Raw genomic sequence first — 17,679 nt, 5'->3', positions numbered from 1 at the left:
GCTCCGAATAAATCGTGACATTAAATTAACCAAAGTAATACGAGTAACGAGTGAGCAAATGGAATACCACAGACTAACACAAGAATGCCTAAATGCATGTCGTACCTTCCCACCGTGAGGCAGACGCAGTTCCGAGGGGAGAAACGAGGACAGAAGCCGAGAGCAGAACCGTGTTAAGCTAGAAAAAGGGAGGGGCTGGGCACCCACGCTGCGAGCCTACCTGTACGACTATACAACACGCACGTTTTAGCGTGAGGCTTTTTCGCGTCTCAGGTATGTCAAGGACCACCCCCAGCCCATGTTAAAAGCTAGAGCCCTCCAGAAAAGCAGTATAGATCTTACGATAACACAAAAAAGGGCCACTACCACCCGCAAGTTTTAGCGTGAGACTTTTTCGCGTGTCTGTTACATTAGGATCACTCCCCAGCCCATGTTAAAAGATAGAGCCCTCCAGAAGAGCAGTATAGATCTTACGATAACGCTAAAAGGACCACACTAGCTGCAGGTTTTAGCGTGAGACTTTTTAGCGTCTCTGTTACGTTGCAAACTTTAAAAACATTGCCCCACCACGAAAAGTATAACGTTTCTCATTGGATAGACAGAATTTTTGTAGGCGGAGCTTAAGGTTAACATTGAGACCCTGATTGGTCAGATGAAAACATAGCCAGATAGTTTTTTTTAAACTAACTTCGGTAAATTGTAGTAAGGAGAAGTTGGAGAGTGGGTTCCGAGACGGCGAGCTGGATGGCTGCTGCGCCGGCCGCTGCCGCCCTGACGCTGCTTAAACACCGACAAGGTAATGAACGCACGCGATGCCGCATTTTTGAGCGCATAATGCTTCACTCAGAACTGCAGAAGTCTCATCTGTTACATCCCGTTTTTGCGTAATACTAGTGACGATCGTTAATTAAAACTCATGGTGTTCACATTTGCCACTTGAAGTAAAGATCTGAAACGCGATGATTTTTCTATTTTATAGTTATTGAGAAGCCACATCAGCTTACTGTAATTTACGACAAGTTAGATAAGTAATTGAAGATAATTGAGGGTCACTGTAGACCATTTTGATAGTTTTCTCTTTTGTGAAACTTAATTTAAACCTAGATTATAGATGTGATATGGCATAGGTCATCCTTCGATCGATTGTAGAACTTGGAAACCCATTTAGGGAATATTCGTTCACATTTTTGTTGAACGCTGTTGGTTTTTACCATCCTGTATTAAAACATTTCCTTTTATCAATAGTGCAATTTATAAACGATGTTTTGTGAGTAGAAAAAATTTCCAATGGTAAACTTAACTGCTTTTTCGACGTTATTTTACGAGCTAACTAAAAATAGGAAAGCCTTGAACCCTTTCCACTATATTTAGTTAGAATTAAGATTCTTTTACAGGGAGTGCAGTGGAGCTGACGCTGATATCATTTAGTATTTGGTTATATCATCGCTAGTCTCACTGAACTCTTCTGAATTCTACATGTCATGTGTGGTCTGGCGTCTCCTTACCAGCAACAGGTCCCAGGTTCAAACTAGTTCCCTAAAAAACACGCTCAGAGCGTCGTTGCGCGAAAGTGGTTGGGAGACACGATATAGTACAATCAGACACCATCATGAATGTTTAGAACTTGCCCGCGAAAGGCAAAGGTCCCGAGTTCCAGTCTCGGTCAGGCACACAGTTTTAATCTGCCAGGAAGTTTCATTCAAAATATTGACCATCTGTGGACGCGTATTGTAGTATTGTCAGTACTAGAAACATTGACGAGCATTGTTGATTTACCTCGAAATATTCTCAGTACTGTCAATACATAGAGAATGTGTCAGGTCAAGTGCATGATACTTGCTTTCCGCACTCTCGGCAGGCATCCTCAATTTTATAAATGGCACCTGTACTATAGAAGACGCCGGCGGCCATTTGCAGCAACAAGCATTAATACTCAAACTAAAGTTTTATTCGGTGGTTTTGATCAAGTTAGAATTAGAATATTATTATAATGAAGTTTTAATACCACCTTACAGAGTTTATTAAATGAAATATGCCCATGAGTGGGACATAGACAGGTGATTAACTGAAATACACATACCAAATATTCTGTGAAATGATAAGGGAACATGATGTGGCTGGGAGAAGTCACTGTAACATATTTATACAATAACACAATCACATTTATTCACTAAACATTACCATCTCAAATATTCCCTCTCACTTATCACGGAATGCTGGCGTGATACAAATAGTATAATATCTAAGTAAACTTAGTTAAACATCCGGCTAACATGTGCAGTGAATCGACAATGACTACCGCCTGCACATTTCTATCATCATTTAGCCACACACACACACACACACACACACACACACACACACACACACACACACACACACACACATTCACTCTATTCATTTTATCTAGAAGATAAAAGAGGAAGGTTCCCATACACCAAGTGGGACAACATTGGGAGAGAGCACATGGTTTCAACTGTAACTTTAATTCGGGCAAGTCCCGTCTTCACGTTTAACTAACTCCGCGAGTTTTACTGGATATTATGAAGAAACATTTAAATCACACGCGTGAATTTACGTAGAAGATCCAGCTCGTTCACGAAATGTGATTACGTCGAGCTGAAGCTTCCCACCAAGAAATGCACGGGGTCTGCGGACCACGTGTTACCAATCTCTCCACAATCAGTAGTCAATAAACACATTTAAATGAAATACACTTTGCATATATCCTTCTCACTCACACTGAAATGCAAATTGAGCAATTCTGAGTATTACTCGGCAATGAGCGCCTGATCACTCCCAAGTGCAGTGAACACAAATTCCCATGAAATTACTTGGCAAAAGAAATCATCTCCCTATCTCTCCTAACCGAGATGATTCTAGGAAATACCACAGTGGCTTTCCTCAGCAGGGCAGCTGCTTCCAAGTTCAAAGTGAACATGGAATTCTAAATCTTCGCTAACTATCGGAGCGATAGAGCAGAGCGTGCTTACTCACCCAGGTCTTCCCAGCAACAACGCGATACGGTCTCCTTCGTCCGTGTCCACACATTGTGGCCGCAAGGACTCAGAGATACCGCACACGGTTATTTGCCAACCTAACGAGCGCTAATGGCGCGCGTGGAGCTTATGCCTCTCTGGTCCAGTGCAGTCGCGCTCTACTAGATTCGAGGTTGGCTACACTTCCACTATGCCTATGGCACACCCACAGCCGACATCTCATGCATACCTCATCATACGTTCGCATTCACACTCTGCAGACAATTACCATATCTAATTTTAAAATGATCGTCTATATTTAAATAACCCTATCTTACTAATTATCATCAGGCTCTTCCCTGAGTGTCGAAAGGATACTCAGGTGTCTTTAGTTGTGGGGTCGAGCCATGTAGCGGCTTACATGGGGCCGTTACACAAGTATAGACGGTTTGACAATATTCTCCCTTCAGATGTTGACATAGCTACAGGAAAGAGCCATGCGGCGTTAGTGTGCACTGTTTATTTTTCAATACGCCGTTGTGCGTCCCGTCCCTCAGGTTCAAATTTGGAGGAATCTTTTTAACAAAACAGAATTTTAATAGGTCTACGCAACTGCAATCAGTGTACTTGAGGATGGTTAATGGAAGATTGCCTACAACACAGCTTACTTCTTTAATTTGAAAATATACTATAGATTGGTGTACTACATAGCAGTTTCGAAAAACGCTCCCATTTCGAAAAATAGGTCATATATCTGCAATGACTAGCAACAGGTCTACGAAATGCTTCAATTTCACCACATTATCTCAAAGCGAAAACAGAAATTATTTTACGTTAATTGCCTGAAGTTATCTTTGCCAGGCAGATAAAACTGCTTCACAGGTTTCCACAGAATTTCACTAATTTTGCTAGCTGATAATACAAACTAAACTCCGAGCATTGGAATGACCTGGCCGTCACCAGAAATCACTTAGTTACTCCTATTACCTTGACGACTGCGATTGTTCATCTGTTTTGTCTCATATCAGCGCTAATAACTTGACTTACGATGCAGGACTCACCGGAACACAATTTATGACGTCATTCGGGTCCAAGCTTCTGATTTCAGTCAGCAAATTAACACGTGATCAGTCGTTCTCTTTTTTCCAACCTTTCTCGGACCCATTTCTTCTTTTTCCTTGTTTTCTGTAGCTAATACACCGAAGAGCCTAAGAACTTGTACACCTGCCTAACATCGTGTAGGGTCACCGCGAGCACGCAGAAGTGCCGCAACACGACGTGGCATGGACTCGGACTAACGTCTGAAGTAGTGCTGGAGGCATTTGACACCTTGAATCCTGCAAGGCTGTCCATAAATCTGTAAGAATACAAGGGAGTGAGATCACTTCTGAACAGCACGTTGCAAGGCGTCGCAGATACGCTCAATAATGTTCATGTCAGGGGAGTTTGATGGCCATCGGAAGCGTTTAAACTCAGGAAGGGTGTTCCTGGATCCACTCAGTAGCAATTCTGGATATCTGGGGTTTCGCATTGTCCAGTTCCCATTGCCCAATTCCGTCGTAGTCACCATGGACATCAATGGATGCATGTTATGAGACAGGATGCCTATGTACGTGTCACCTGTCAGAGTCGTATCTAGACGTGTAAGGGGCCGACATCACTCTACCTGCACACGTTCTACACCATTACTGACCCTCCACCAGCTCGAACAGTCCCCTGCTGACATGCAGAGTCCATTCATGAGGTTGTTACATACCCGTACACGTCCATCGCTCCATGCAACTTGAATCTAGACTCGTCCGACCAGGCAACATGTTTCCAGTCATCAACAGTCCAATGTCGGTGTTGACGGGCCTCTTTGTGTCGTCGAGACATCAATGGTACACGAGTGGGCCTTCGGCTCCGAAAGCACATATCGATGTTGTTTCGTTTAATTGTTCACACGCTAACACTTGGTGATGGCTCACCATTGATCTCTGTACTAATTTGCGGAAGGGTTGCACTTCTGTCACGTTGAACGATTCTCTTCAGTCGTCGATGGTCCCGTTCTTGAAGGATCTTTTTCCAACCTCAGCAATGTCGGAGATTTGATGTTTTACCGGATATCTGATATTCACGGTACACTCGTGAAATGGCCGTATTAGAAAATCCCCACTTCATCGCTACCTCGGAGATGTAGTGTCCCATCGCTCATGCGCCGACTGTAACACCACGTTACAACTCACTTAAGTCGTGATAACCAGCCACTGTAGCAGCAGTACCCGATCTAGCTACTGCACCAGACACTTCTTGCCTTACATAGGCGTTGCCGACCGCAGCGCCTACCTGTTGACCTATCTCTCTGCATTTGAATATGCACGCCTATACCAGTTTACATCTACAGCTACATCCATACTCCGCAAGCCACCTGATGGTGTGTGACGGAGGGTACCTTGAGTATCTATATCGGTTCTCCCTTCAATTCCAGTCTCGTATTGTTCGTGGAACGAAGGATTGTGGGTATGCCTCTGTGTGGGCTCTAATCTCTCTGATTTTATCTTCATGGTCTCTTCGCGAGATATACGTAGCAGGGAGCAATATACTGCTTGACTCCTCGGTGAAGGTATGTTCTCGAAACTTCAACAAAAGGCCCTACCAAGCTACTGAGCGTCTCTCCTGCAGAGTCTTCCATTGGAGTTTATCTATCATCTCCGTAACGCTTTCGCGATTTCTAAATGATCCTGTAACGAAGTGCGCTGCTGTCCGTTGGATCTTCTCTATCACTTCTATCAACCCTATCTCCTACGGGTCCCACACTGCTGAGCAGTATTCAAACAGTGGGCGAACAAGCGTACTGTAACCTACTTCCTTTGTTTTCGGATTGTATTTCCTTACTATTCTTCCAATGAATCTCAGTCTGGCATCTGCTTTACCGACGATTAACTTTATATGATCATTCCATTTTAAATCTCTCCTAATTCCTACTCCCAGATAATTTATGGAATTTACTGCTTCCAGTTGGTGACCTATTATATTGTAGCTAAATCATAAAGGATCTTTCTTTCTAGGTATTCGCAGCACATTACACTTGTCTACATTGAGATTAAATTGCCATTGCGTGCACCATGCGTCAAATCGCTGCAGATCCTCCTGCATTTCAGAACAATTTTCCATTTTTACAACCTCTCGATATACCACAGCATCATCCGCAAAAAGCCTCAGTGAACTTCCGATGTCATCCACAAGGTCATTTATGTATTTTGTGAATAGCAACGGTCCTACGACACTCCCCTGCGGCACACCTGAAATCACTCTTACTTCGGAAGACTTCTGTCCATTGAGAATGACATGCTGCGTTCTCTAGGAACTCTTGAATCTAATCACACAATTGGTCTGATAGTCCATATGCTCTTACTATGTTCATTAAACGACTGTGGGGAACTGTATCGAACGCCTTGCGGGAAGTCAAGAAACACGGGATCTACCTGAGAACCCGTGTCTATGGCCCTCTGAGTCTCGTGGACGAATAGCGTGAGCTGGGTTTCACAAGATCGTCTTTTTCGAAACCCATGCTGATTTCTACAGAGTAGATTTCTAGTCTCCAGAATAGTCATTATACTCCATGTTTCTTTGACGCTTGAGTGTATAACTGCAGCATACCCTTTCTTTTGGGTTTTCGACTTTTTAAAATCTGGTTGACAACTAACAAATTTTGTCCGTGCTATTGAGAGTGAGATATGGCGTCAGTATATTGTAAGTTTGACAAACTAGAATTGTCAATAAGTATTGAACGTGTGCGCGCCGTGCGTGTCGTCACACCAGGGTAGCCGACACTGTCCTCCCCTCCCCCCCCCCCCCCCCTCCTCACGCCACCGGCTTGTTGTTGCCCACCCAGACTACCTGCTGCGGCACATTTCTCGACTCTCGCACCCTAAAGCAGCCGCTAATTGGTCGCGCTGGAATCTCGCATGCAGGGAAGCGCGTGCTGGCCAGCCGTAACGAATTGCCCTCACATAGGGGAGGGGAAGGCTCCGCCGTGATTTACGCTAATCAGCATCCCAGCCACACGAGGCTCCCTGCCAACGTCTGCCCACACTTCGCCTACTCCTCTCCGTATACACTCCGTAACTAGAGGTCCGAGCAGGTGTCGGCTTCTGCATGTATTCCAAAAGGCGCGGCTTCACGACCCTCCCCCCCTCCCCCCCCCCCCCTCCCCCCCGCACAGGTATCGATCTTATTGCGATGATAGGTCAGGCGTGCACTACACGCAGGTAGCGGCTACAAGGTATTATATCTCTTTAAAAAAATAATGTAATTATTTCTTTAGGGGAAACACTCTCATAGTAAAGTTGTTTGTCCTTTGATTTATCGTGATCTGTTACTGATTTCTAGAGAAGTTAGTTTTTACGTTTAGCTTTCAAAAAATATACAAAAGAGATTGTAATGTTGTCGCTTTAATTTGTTATGTGAAAGCGGTGCTGATAGACAATAAAAGAGGGTTAAAAGCTGTGAGCTATCTGAGGAAGTTAACGTTGCATTACTGAGCAACTCTTTCACCAGGTATCCAATCTAGCTTACCAAATTTCCAACCAAACTAACATTAATTATAATCTTTTAATAGTCATACGAAAACCGGTGATACATATATAAAAAAGAGAATTTAAATAAAAATAAATAAATCAGTTTATATTTGGAAATTTATTTTAACATTGATCATTGAAATTTCAGTATATTAAACTTGAGTCATAACTAAGCTGGTGCCTTATTTCGGATTGTGAAAATGTGAGTTTGTAATCTTACGGAACACATCAAATAGGGAGCCAAGATTGGGAGACTGCATACAACACTACATTCATAAAATAACACACGAAGAACATTGAAACATATGTAAGAGGAAATTAACCACAACCAACCGATTCAATTTTCACCCAAAGAAGTAAAGTTCGTAGCGCAATCCTGTCCGTCATGTAATTACCACACGCTGGTATACTAAATTCATCCTAACTCTCTGTGAAATCTTCCCGAAAAGAATAGCTGAGAGCTACTTTGATGATTACACCACATGCTTCACGGGGTTAACTTGCTTTACACAAAGAGTGTAATGCCACAGTAATTTTGATAATTAAAATAAATTAGATCGAAAAGCAATTTACAAAAGAAAAACCTCTAATTGGTTACTATCGTCTTACTATTAAGCTGATGGGTCAAACAATTGTATAAGCACGTGGTACAGGTCTCACGAAGTACACCCCACGTGGATTGAACATAAAGAAAAGTTGCTATATTGAAAAATATTGTTAAGGCGAGACGTTATAATCTCACGCACATTCGCATTTAAGATTGATGATCTTAGTTAGAGTTACTGATCAACACGTGGTTCCACTTTACTCACAAACTAGTGACAAAGCAACTACTGTAAAATAATCTGAAGTTCGCACTCGAAATACACTGCGTTGCAACTTAAGATAACATTAGATATTTTAGAGCTAAACCTGAAATAAAGTTGATTAAATTTTCAGTTAGGCTGAACTTAAGAAATCCATTGTCCTGCGGACTTAGCAGACACGCACTTAGCCGGAGATCTTACCACTTCAGACGCTCGCCGCGGACAGACTGACCTGCGCTCCTACCGAGCGTGCTTCCCGATACAAAACGGAAGTGACCAGAGGGGCAGCTTCCTATACCAACATGACAAGGGACGGACAGAACCATACTAAGGATAGAAACCTCTTTGCTTTTAGAAAGCATAACTACCTATTCCGACGTTGGTCCTACTGTTCTCTAGCAGACTGGCTTGTCTGCTACCCTCAAGCATGCAACTAGAAATACATTTGCTCATTCATCCTTTCACACAGAAGGGAAGGGCGGTGACAGTATCCTATCATATACAGTATATAAAAGAAAGCGGATGTAGGTTTTGTGGCATGTTCTGTGTGACATGAATTACATATAAACTGTGTTTTAAAGTGCAGTAGTGTGACACATCGTTCTTGTTTATGTGTAAAAGTAACACGTTCCACAGCTGAGTCTCCTGCCAGAGAGAGTCAGAAACACCACAGTAAATTTAGAAGAGGAATTTATGCCGTAAATGACAACAGATTTAAGAAATTAACATGAAAGGAATCCAGCAGAGACCTTTCAAGATATAATAAGCAAAATAATGAATTTCGTAGGTTGACAATTACGTATTGAATCTGGTTTTACCGAGCGCCAGGCTCCCTACAAATTAATGTAAATGCAATAGCTTAGTATTACTCAGCTCTGAAATTATTACTATCACAGAAAATAGACAAGTTTTAATAAAATTATTTCACTCGATTCCTTCAATTAATCTCACTGAATATTTTAGCATAATTTCTTCCGCTCCGGCTATCAGACATTGTGCTGTGAAAAAAAAATTAAATGTATCGCGTAATGACGGCTAATTGTTAACAGTCAGAGATCACTGCTACGCGCTCCGCAGCAGCTGGAAACAAGCTAAATAATTTTCATTAAATATTCTTTTCATAAGATAAATGTGGCGTAGGTTCTTGAAATAACACACGGAGATGGCTTTATACTAATATATTCTTACTAGGACACAGTTTACACCATTAAATATTTCCAATTACGTTACGACAGAAACAAGTGCTAGCGCAGCACAATAGCTTGCTTACCTTATTCCAGCCTACACCAGAACGAACAGAACAAAACAGACTAGACAAAAAATGAGCATTTCATTGTGTTTTATACTCTTACAAAGATGATAATACTTCTGTTAATTACTTACACATTATAATCTCATAGAATAAAAATAATGTCTTTTCTGCATCTATCGATCTATATTGTACATTTTTACAGTTAGTGTTATTACCTTTCGCAGATAAATCGATGTTTGCAATTCATTTTGAGTCACATACAGTCATTTTTATGTTTCACCTCGCTAATGGTGAATATTGCAAAAGGGACACTACAAAGGGTAGTGCAGTACATGTGGAGTGCACATGTGGCTTTTTTAGGTTAGCGAATTCCCTCCCTAGACCCGACAAGACGCCTCCTGAGACGCGACATGGTAGTAGTAAGCAAAACGCAACAGGGACTAACAATATTAATATGGTAATAGTAAACTGCAGGAGCGCCTATAGAAAGGTCACACAACTGCTCTCATTAATAAACGGTCACAATGCCCACATAGTACTAGGGACGGAAAGTTGGCTGAAACCAGAAGTAAACAGTAATGAATTCCTAAATTCACATTGAAATGTATACCGCAGAGACAGCCTGGACAGTGAAGGGGAAGCGTGTTTATAGTGCAATAGTATCGAAGGAAATTGACGGAGATCCAAAATGTGAAATAATTTGGGTGAAGGTCACGATTAAAGCAGGTTGAAACATGGTAATTGGATGTCTCTATACGCCCCCTGGCTCAGCAGCTATTGTGGCTGAGTACCTGAAGGAAAATCTGGAAAATATTTCGAGTAGATTTCCCGACCACGTTATAATTCTGGGTGGACATTTTAATTTAGACTGGGAGAATCAAACGTTTATAACGGGTGGCACGGACAAACAATCCAGTAATTTTTTTTTAAGTGCATTATCTGAAAAGTACCTTGAGCAGTTAAACAGAGAACCAACCTGTGGCGATAACGTATTAGACCTTCTGGTGACAGACAGACTCGAACTATTTGAAACAGTTAACGCAGAACAGGGGATCAGAGATCATAAAGCGGTTACTGCATCGATGATTTCAGCCGTAAATAGAGATATTAAGAAAGGTAGGAAGATTTTTCTGTTCAGAAAAAGTGACAAAAAGCAGATTACAGAGTACCTGACGGCTCAACACAAAAGATTTGTCTCAAGGACAGATAGTGTTGAGGATCAGTGGACAAAGGTCAAAACCATCGTACAATATGCGTTAGATAAGTATGTGCCAAGCAAGATCGTAAGAGATGGAAAAGAGCCACCATTGTACAACAACCGAGTCAGAAAACTGTTACGGAAGCAAAGGGAACTTCAGAGCAAACATAAACATAGCCAAAGCCCTACAGACAAACAGAAATCACACGAAGCGAAATGTAGTGTGAGGAGGGCTATGCGAGAGGCGTTCAATGAATTGGTATGTTAAGTTATATGTACTGACTTGGCAGAAAATCCTAAGAAATTTTGGTCTTATGTCAAAGCGGTAGGTGGATCAAAACAAAATGTCCAGAACACTCTGTGACCAAAACGGTACTGAGGCAGAGGATGACAGACTAAAGGCCGCAATACTAAATGTCTTTTTCCAAAGCTGTTTCACAGAGGAAGACTGCACTGCAGTTCCTTCTCTACATTGTCTCACAGATGACAAAATGGTAGATATCGAAATAGACGACAGAGGGATAGAGAAACAATTAAAATCGCTCAAAAGAGGAAAGGCCGCTGGACCTGATGGGATACCAGTTCGATTTTACACAGAGTACGCGAAGGAACTTGCCCCCTTCTTGCAGCGGTGTACCGTAGGTCTCTAGAAGAGCGAAGCGTTCCAAAGGATTGGAAAAGGGCACAGGTCATCCCCGTTTTCAAGAAGGGACGTCGAACAGATGTGCAGAACTATAGACCTATATCTCTAACGTCGATCAGATGTAGAATTTTGGAACACATATTATGTTCGAGTATAATGTCTTTTCTGGAGACTAGAAATCTACTCTGTAGGAATCAGCATGGGTTTCGAAAAAGACGATCTTGTGAAATCCAGCTCGCGCTATTCGTCCAGGAGACTCAGAGGGCCATAGACATTTCACCGAGTTGTTAAGCAGTATGTTGCTCCTTCCTACGTATATCTCCCGAAGAGACCATGAGGATAGAAATCAGAGAGATTAGAGTCCACACAGAGGCATGGCGACAATCTTTCTTTCCACTAACAAGACAAGACTGGAATAGAAGGGAGAACCGATAGCTGTACTCAAAGTACACTCCGCCACACACCGTCAGGTGGCTTGCGGATTATGGATGTAGATGTAGATACTGCGGGAAGAGTTCGCCAGAGCAGCGAAAGTCCTAAGTTGAAACCTGCCCCGGGAGCAGACGACATTCCGTCAGAACTGTTGGCGGCTTTGGGAGAGCCGGCCATGACACAACTCTTACATATGGTATGCAAGATGTATAGGACAGGCGAAACACGCACCAATTTTAAGCAAAATGTGCAGGCCGACAATTACTGAACTATATAAAGAAACGTAAAGCAGTCACAAACTACTTTATTCAACATCTAAACGTCACTACAGATATTCGAATTTAGGTCATAACATGTTCGGTATGCCTGCCATCATTGGCGATGATGTGGCGTAGACGAATAGCGAAATTCTGCGAGACCCGCTGAAGTGTTGCAACATCGATGCTTTCGATGACCTCATGAATGGCTATTTTCATCTCAGCAATGGTTTTGGGGTTATTGATGTATACTGTAATTTAACCCTCCCACACATCACCAGTAAATTTTGAGTTTCTTCATTAGTTTTAAAAACGTCGAGAGACGTAAGCTATACAATTTTTTCTTACCTATCTTCTTTTTCTGTTGTTGATAGCTTCTTGAGGATGCAGTTTTGACTTTGTGGGTACCAGTTGACACAATAATTGATGAAGTACCTTCTGTTCCTATGACTTTTTATTTTATTTTATCCCAGTCTTCTATATCACACTGACTTCACAATCTCCATTTTCATAAAACCAAAAATTATGTTATTATTTCCAAAGATAAAAACACGTAAGTTTCCAACATAGGCATGTCAAGTACTGCTACTACCACTGCTACACACTGCAGCATCCCAAACAGTTGTTACGAAACAAAAGAGTTTACAAACTTTCTTGACAAAGGAAGAATCATCTGCTATATCATTATTTTGTAAAAGTATCCACAAATAAATTTAATAATTAGTGTTAGATTGCGCAATTGATAATATGAATTTTAGGTATGCGAGACATTTCATAATAACAAGTCTTTCTAAAAGAATAATAATTTTAGCTGTACAAACAAATGGTTCAAAATGGCTCTGAGCACTATGGGACTTAACTTATGAGGTCATCAGTCCCCTAGAACTTAGAACTAGTTACACCTAACTAACCTAAGGACATCACACACATCCACGCGCGAGGCAGGATTCGAACCTGCGACCGTAGAGATCGCGCGGTTCCAGACTTTAGGCCCTAGAACCGCTCGGCCACTCCGACCGGCACTGTACAAACAGAGCTAGTAAATATCGATTACAACAGATTAATTTCTTTTTATACATTTTAGCCTGAGATGCAACACATCGTATACAAGTCATATAAAATTATTTCAGTGAAACAGCTGAGATAATGTTCACATACACCAGATTCGAAAATATCCCTGGTATCGGCTACTTCTATAAGGAAAGGTAATGTCAGACGAGGGTGTCCCATTACAACACATTATGGCATCCGGAAGGACGACGGTTCAATCCTGCGCCCGGCCATCCTGATTTAGGTTTACCCTGATTTCCCTAAATCTCTGCAGGCAAATGCCGGGATGGTTCCTTGGAAAGAGCACGGCCGACTTCCTTCCCCTTCCTTCCATAATCCTGCGAGACCGATCACCTTGCTGTTTGGTCTCCTCCCCCTAAACAACCCAACCCAACACATTATCTTTAGTAGAGCCCCCCGCCCTCCCCAAAAGAAATGCCATGTGTTGAGATACGGAGAATATGGCGGCCAACCGAGGCCCATGCCAGTGGCCTCTGGGTACCCCAGTGCCAGAATGCGGTCCCCAAAATGCTCCTGCAGGACATCAAACACTCTCCTGATTCCATGGGGTCGAGTTCTGTCTTGCATGAACCACATCTTGTCAAAATCAGGGTCACTCTGGATAATGGGGATGAAATGTCCGCCCCGGTAGCTGAGTGGTCAGCGCGACAGACTGTCAATCCAAAGGGCTCGGGTTCGATTCCCGGCTGGGTCGGAGATTTTCTTCACTCAGGGACTGGATGTTGTGTTGTCCTAATCATCATCATTTCATCTCCATCGACGAGCAAGTTGCCGAAGTGGCGTCAAATCGAAAGACTTGCACCAGGCGAACGGTCTACCCAACGGGAGGCCCTCGTCACACGACATTTGATTTCATGGGGATGAAATCCTCTTCCAAAATCTTTACTTACCTTTTGGTAATCACCGTGCCATCAAGGAATATCACACCGATTACTTCGTGACTGGACATTGCTCACCACACAGTTACCTGTTGAGGGTCAAGAGACTTCTCGATCACGACTTGCGGATTCTCAATGCCCCAAATGCGTCAATTTTGCTTATTGACGAACCCATCAAAATGAAAGTGGGCTTCTTCCCTAAACCAAATCATATTCACATGCTAGTTTTCATCATGCCTTGCGGCCAACGCTTCCGTCTTAACGATCTAGGTGCAAACCGTTCAGAAGTTATGACGATTTTATTTCATATAGTTCAATAATTGTCGCTGTAATAATTACAATACCAAAGAAAGCAGGTACTGAGAAGTGTGAAGACTACCTAGCTATCAGGCTGGTGAATCATGGTTGCAAACTAATAACACGTATTCCTTACAGAGGAATGGGAAAAATATGTAGAAACCGACAGCGGGAAATGCAAGAACAAGCAAGGCAATACTTACCTTAGAGGACAGGTTAAGGAAAGGTAAACCCACATTTATAGCATTTGTAGGCTTAGAGAAAGATTTTGAAAACGTTGACTGGAACTTCGCGGGCCTGGGTTCCCAGATATTAAGTCCCATAGTGCTCAGAGCTGTTTGAAGCATTTGGAACATTCTCTTTGAAATTCTGAAGGTAGCAGGGGTTAAATAAGAAGGAGCAAAAGGCTATCTACAACTTGTACAGAAACCACTCGGCAGTAATGAAAGTCTTGTGAGACGAAAGGGAAGCAATTGTTGAAATGCGAATGACACCGTGTTGCAGCTTATCCCCGATGTTATCCCTGATGTTTTTCAATCTGTACATTGAGCAAGTAGTAAAGAACACCAGAGACAAATGTGGTCTACGTTTTAATGTTCAGTGAAAAGGAAGAGAAACATTGACATTTGTTGGTGAAATTGTAATTCTGTCAGACACAGAAAAGGACTTGGATGAGCAATTGAATGGAACGGACAGTGTCTTGAAAGGAAGATATAAGATAGACATCGACCAATGATTCCAACCGATTTACCCATCATTTTTAAGCGATTTTAATTCCCAAGTTGAAGTTTCGTATGCTATAAGCATAAACAATGCTCAAGATCGGAGAGAGGAAGGAAGGAAGATATGGATAGAGAAGGTGAGGGGGGAAGAGATAGTTAGGCAGAGAGAGAGAGAGAGAGAGAGAGAGAGAGAGAAAGAGAGAGAGAGAGAATGGAGAGGAGGAAATGGACAAGGAGAGAGGAAAGATAAGAACATGGATAAAGAGAGAAGGGAGGTGCAGATTGTCACAGAGAGGTGGGCGAAGGTGATAGCATGTGTATCCAATTCCCATTGATACACTATGTGATCAAAAGTATCCAGACATCTGGCTGAAAATGACTTACAAGCTCGTAGTGCTCTACATCGGTAATGCTGCAATTCAATATGGTTTTGGCCCACCCTTAGCCTTGACGATAGGTTCCACTCTCGCAGGCATACCTTCAGTCAGGTTCTGGAAGGTTTCTAGGGGAATGGCAGCCCATTCTTCACGAACTGCTACACTGAGGACAGGTATCTATGACGGCCGGTGAGGCCTGGCACGAAGTCGGCGTTCGAAACATCCCAAAGGTGTTCTATAGGATTATCGTTAGGAAACTGTGCAGGACAGTCCATTACAGGGATGTTATTGTCGTGTAACCATCCCGCCACACGCCGTGCATTATGAACAAGTGCTCGATCGTGTTGAAAGATGCCATCTCCACCCCGAATTGCTCTTCAACAGTGGGAAGCAAGAAGGTTCAAAATGGCGCTGAGCACTGTGGGACTCAACTGCTGTGGTTATCAGTCCCCTAGAACTTAGAACTACTTTAACCTAACTAACCTAAGGACATCACACACATCCATGCCCGAGGCAGGATTCGAACCTGCGGCCGTAGCAGTCGCACGCTTCCTGACTGCGCGCCTGGAACCGCGAGACCACCGCGGCCGACAAGCAAGAAGGTGTTTAAAACATAGGTGTAGGCCTGTGCTGTGATAGTGCCACGCAAAACAACAACGGGTGCAAGGCCCCTCCATGAAAAACACGGCCACACCACCTCCTCCAAATTTTACTGTCATCACTACACACGCTGGCAGATGACGTTCACCGGGCATTTGTCATGCCCACACCCTGCCACATTGTGTACCGTTATTCGTCACTCCACATAACGTTTTCCCACTATTAAATCGTCCAATGTTTACCCTGCTTATACCAGGCGAGGCGTCGTTTGGCATTTACCGGTGTGATGTGTGGCTTATGAGCAGCCGCTCGACCATGAAATCCAAGTTTTCGCACCTCCCTCCTAACTGTCGTAGTACTTGCAGTGAATTCTGATGCAATTTGTAATTCCTTTGTGATGGTCTGCCTATTACACATTACGACCCTCTTCAACTATCGGCGGTCTCTGGCAGTCAACAAACGAGGTCACCCTGTATGCTTTTGTGCTCTACGTGTCCCTTCACGTTTCCACTTCACTATCACATGGGAAACAGAGGACCTAGGGATGTTTATGAGTGTGGAAATCTCTCGTACTGCCGCAAGTGACAGCCAGTCACCTAACCACGTTCGAAGTCGGCGAGAGCCACGGAGCGCCCCATTCTGCTCTCTCACTTTTTCTAATGACTACTGAAGTCGCTGATTCGAAGCAGCTGGCAGTAGGTAGCAGCACAATGCACCTAATATGAAAAACGTATGTTTTGGGGAGTGTCCGGTTTCTTTAGTTCACATAGTGTATCTAGCACCTGTGAAGCATTGCCAGGTTCGCGAGTCAGTGCACGTGACTAACTGGAAACAGGAATCAAGATGTGAAGATAACTTGTAACACTACTTCTTTTGACTTCCCAACTTTGCAAAAACGTTTCACATAAAATGTCATAAAGTTCATTTCATTAATTACGAAGAAATCTGTAACTTTCGAAACGTATCAGGAATACGAGGAGCTACGTTGTATAAAAGTGTGCTCATAATGGGTCCCTAAGTTCGCTGTCTATGAAATGTGAGGTCCAGATTTCACCAAACGAAAATTCAGGACAGGGGCCAGTCGCAGCCGTCAGAGCTCCGTCGTGCGGAATGCGTTAAAGTGGATTGGAAAGTTTTTATGTGCACGGATGACAATAACAGACTTTTGAATGCAGATCTCTTTTCCCTTAGCCACGCAGATGTGTGTCTTTGAGGCACAGTAAGTATTTGTGCAGTATGTTGATACGATGGCTGTTAGAAAAGTAGGGTCCGATCTGTCTCGAAATGGAAATCACTGTGAAAATCAAAAATGTTTTGTTTGCAATAGCTAGACCTTCCAGATGCTTCTCCACCTAGTCGCAGCTCCGACTTAGACATTTGTCGTAGCATTGTACCAGCTTTCCAATAACCTCGTCATAGAATACAGCCGCATGTGCATTCCGACAGTTCTCTAAGTGGGTCTACAGATCGTTCTCTGTGCCGAGGTACTGTCTTCATAGTCAGCGATTCATGTGAGCAGAGACGAACATAATGGGGCCATCAAACACTTGCCATCGAAAACGCTGCAGAAGCAGCCTCATTGTTCCTGCAGATAGCGGTTGAGAACTGT

Source organism: Schistocerca gregaria, chromosome 9 (assembly GCF_023897955.1).
Source record: "Schistocerca gregaria isolate iqSchGreg1 chromosome 9, iqSchGreg1.2, whole genome shotgun sequence".
Lineage (NCBI taxonomy): Eukaryota > Metazoa > Arthropoda > Insecta > Orthoptera > Acrididae > Schistocerca > Schistocerca gregaria.
Note: the sequence above shows the minus strand (reverse complement) of the source record.